Source organism: Schistocerca cancellata, chromosome 3, assembly GCF_023864275.1.
Source record: "Schistocerca cancellata isolate TAMUIC-IGC-003103 chromosome 3, iqSchCanc2.1, whole genome shotgun sequence".
Taxonomy (NCBI): domain Eukaryota; kingdom Metazoa; phylum Arthropoda; class Insecta; order Orthoptera; family Acrididae; genus Schistocerca; species Schistocerca cancellata.
Window position 1 is genome coordinate 464066056 of NC_064628.1, and position 4517 is coordinate 464070572.

Below are 4517 nucleotides of genomic sequence, written 5' to 3' on the forward strand. Positions count from 1 at the left end.
GACTACTCAAGCGTTCAATGACAGTAATAAATCTACGTAGATAGTTGTGTGAACACAGATTGTTCAAAGTTAAGTATGTCATCTTGTTCAAATTATAATAAATTGGTCTAATATTTTTTGTGTGTTGTAGTATCCACTCGCTCTGCTTCAGAAGTAAATATACGAAACCAAACCACCAAAGTGCCGACGAGTGTTTCTTCGTCTGGCACTACACTGCCGTGCTTGGTGCACAGTACGCCGGTCCTTCCTTGTTGTGGCCAGACAAGGTCGACTGAAACCATAAGGACGAGTGGGCCTGACCTCACGTTCTGAAGTAATGCAACATCTGGCCACTGTTAAGTTTGAATGCCGCACAAATCTGGATTTTGCGCGATTCTTACAGCTAGAAAAATGGAGACCCACAGTGACGCACCCCTCAAACGCTGTCTCATATCGTCGTGTCCTTTATAGTAATGCTCAACAGCTAAGTGTATCATGCCCTTTATTTACTCAAACAGATCTGGTAAAAGCAATATACACGAATAACACTAATGCAGTCTCTTTCTTGCTCTGCCTTCCATAGAGAATTGCCACTCTGTCATTTACATACCCCCTGCAGATTAAGTGTACGAAGTTACATTCACATCTGATCATGTTTTCTAAGTGCGTCATCCTCTCTGTCAAGCAGTAACAGTTTGATATAAGCGCGAGATGAGCGATTGAAAATGTGAAATGCTGGGAAAAAAACTGTGTAACAGATGGAATGTTAATACAATCACGCAGACGTGCATGCACTGCGTTGTACAGGTGCCAGACATCACTTTGTGCAATGAAGTCCCATGCCTTCTGCACTGGGTCGGTCAATACAGGACGGTTAATGCTGTCTGTGGATGACTGGAATCGTCATCCGATTGTATCCTATATGTTCCAGATTGAAGACCGATCTGGTGATCGAGCAGGCCAAGGCAAAATGTCTCCACTATGTAGAGCATATTGGATTACAATAGTGGTATGTGGGCGTTCGTTATCCTGTTGGAAAATACCTCCTGGAATGCTGTTCATGTGTGGCACCACAACAGGTGGAATCACCAGGCTGACTAACAGTTTTGCGGTCAGGGTGCGGGGGACAACCACGGGAGTGCTCCTGCTGTCATAGGTTATCGCATCTCAGACCATACATAAGTTCAGATGTAGGCCCAGTGTGTCTAGCATGCAGACAGGTTGTTTGCAGCCCATCAACTGGCCTCCTTCTGGCCAACAACGGCCACCACTGGCACAGAGGCAGAACCAACTTTCATCCGAAAACACGACAGACCTCCACCCTTCTCTGCAGTGAGCTCTCACTTGACACCACTGAAGTTGAAAATGGCGGTGGTTTGGGATCATTGGAATTCATACTACAGGGCGCGTGGCTCGGAGATGTCCTTGAATTAACCGATTTCTAATACGTCGTTGTGCCACTGTGGTGCCAACTGCAGCTCAAATTGCTACTGCAGATGCAGTATGATGCGCCACAGTCATACGCCGAACAGGATAGTCTCTGTTCTCGGTAGTGCCATGTGACCACCACTGTCAGCATTCACGTGTAGTGGCTGCATTCCTGCCAAGTCTTTGTACAACATCGCAGAAGGAACATCCAGATTCTCATTGCCCTACTACATGACCTCGTTCAAACTCAGTGAGTGGACGGTAAAGGCGTCTTTGTCACTTTATGGGCGTTTTTGACTAACATCAACTCACCAGTCCAATGTCAGAGGTAACTAAAGCTCTCGGCCGTTACGGCGTGTAAACATGGTTTGCATGCTCATAGCGGCGTTACTAGCGCCACTCCTTTGCGACTGGCGTGAAATTTGAATTGAAATCATGTTTCGTATGCAGAAACACACTTACAGACTTCGGTTCATGTTGCACAACTCCTTCTTGGTATTGCGATTTACGTACAGTAACGGACTGATAATACTCCCTTGCTGTCCTACCGATGTCATCGCGTCAAGACCAACTTATTGAGTTCTGTCTGCTGGTATGTTCCACGCTCAGTAATTAATTTGGTCTGATACTCGGTAGTTTTCCTAACCGACGCAGCATGAAGATATTGAATGCCTTCTGATAGTCAAGAAACACTATGTACTGTGTTCTGCATCTTAAGGGCGAAGAGAACCAACTGAGTTTCATTGACTTTTATGGTGGATTTTTTTCACTTTCCTGAAACTTCATATTGGGTGACCATAAAACATGTTCTGTAAAACTGCCCGTTCAGCGATCAAAATGGACTTACTTGCCAGCCACACAAGTCATGCTGAAACCGCGCTATAGCACCTTGCAATAGAAGGAGGACAATTTCCACTTGTTCCAAGGAACATATTAGAAAAGGAAAATACGGAATCAAAAATAAAATATATTCTCAAAAGACTGGTTAATGGATTCGTAAAGAACCATCAGAACATGATGGCACACATAATGAGTAGAAGTTTTTATCTACTGGGTGTCGGTTGATTAATTGAAACACACGTTTTCGGAATATATTATTACAATAGAATCTATATTGTCATTTTATGGCACTAGTGTTAACGGTTTTCCCTCAGATTAATCACCTTCCGGAGTATTACACTTCAGTACTTCAACCAGAGTGCTTTTCTTGCAGCGCGGTAATAACGTTCTATACAATCAGGCATGACTCATGGCCTTCGAAAAATCGGAAAAGCAGAGAATCGAGGACTTTGTGACGTTTTTATACATATGTATGTTGAAACCTAGTTGACTGATAGGAAAAGTCATAGTCCTTCGCAGAATAAAGAAGGAAAGAAATGCCTAGACAACGCAAAGTAGATGAAGGGGTCAAATAATTTCACATGTATTAAAATGCCGGATAAAGGCAATACCAAGTGTCATTTAGGTAAAAATTGTTAGGCAAGACAAAGGGAGTAATTTATAATAAGAAGACTCATATCGCTTTGCGATTTTGTTTCATTTTTATTACGATTAAGTGATAATTAACAGTGAACCTTGGCACGTTTCGCTGGGAGTGGTATCTTCCCGTAAATCATTTACATGATGTAGGAATTGTCACAAAAAAGTTATCATACAAGTACAAGTGCTACAAACATAATAATGGAATATCACTTTCAAGGCCTTTTTAAAAGTACAAATAGAGACATGTAAATTAAAATTTTTGGCAATAAATTTACACAAAATCAAAGTACTAGTTTATTTCATAGACAGTTTTGCTTAAAAGGTAATTTTAAGCTCAGTCTTAAGTTTTACTTCATCTATTATTTCCTTCATGTACACTAGCAGAGCATTGTACAGTTTTATTCCAAAATAACTTACATAGTTTTTGGTTTGTGTTGACCTTACGCTCCTACATGCAAATTCTTACGACTTCTTGTATTATAATTGTGGCAGTCCTCATTATTTTGGAGGAAATATTAGCATTTTTATGTCATTTATATAAATCAAGAATAATAAGGAACCAAGAACACTGCCCTGTGAGACTCATATTTCCAATTTCTTTTGCATCTGAAACCAACATGATTTTCTGATTTTTATGTTCTGCGATGATTTCTACCACCTGAGTTCTATCTTGAAGGAATGATTTAGACCATTTCCTTACAACTCTCCTTACATCTATTGCCTCCATCTTGTTTAACAGAATTAGGTGATTTACTGTATCGAAAGCTTCAGAGAGCTCTAAGTTAATTCCCACTACATATTTTTTTACTGTCAAGGTTCCTGACAATCTCTTCAGGAGATGGATAGCTGATTCTGCGCTGTGGCCTGTGCGAAATTTGATTGCTGTTCAGATGTTTGTTAGCATCTAAGTAATTTATGACTCTGGTTTTCATTAAATCCTCTAGAATTTTGGAAAATGATTGGAGAAGGGATATCGGTCTATAATTGTCTACCTTGTGTGGATCTCTTTTTTTAAACAAAGGTAGAACCTTAGAGAATTTCAACCTCCGAGGAAATACTCCTTCGCTGAAAGACAAATTGGCAATATGTACCAGGGGCTTTATAATTTGTTGGGATACTTGACAGAGGCACTTCATCCACACCCGCAGACATTTTTGATTTTAGACTCTTTATCACCATTAATAGTTAATTATCATTTGTGGGAGTTAACAACATACTACTGTCTACTTTTGGGCCTGTTAATTTCTCATGTTTGTCAAAACTTTTACTTTACTTACACATTTCAAAATTCCACATAAATAGGGAAGAAAAAACATTATATGCATCATTTGTACTAGTTTGTAACAGCACTTCTGCCCATGATTGGTTAATCAGTGTATTTATGAAGTGACTGTAACTATTATTGGAGAAGGTTCTTTTGTACATTTGATATGAACTTGATTTATGTGAAATTTAATAATGATTGCATTGTGATCAGATATCCCTGGTCACCATTTATTACATCTGTGTCTATGGCATCTATATTTGTGAAAATATTATCTGTGAGACTTTTTGAAGAGTTTGTTACTCTTGTAGTATTAGGTATACGCAGATGCAAGTTGAAGCTCTGTAAAACATTCAGGAACTGG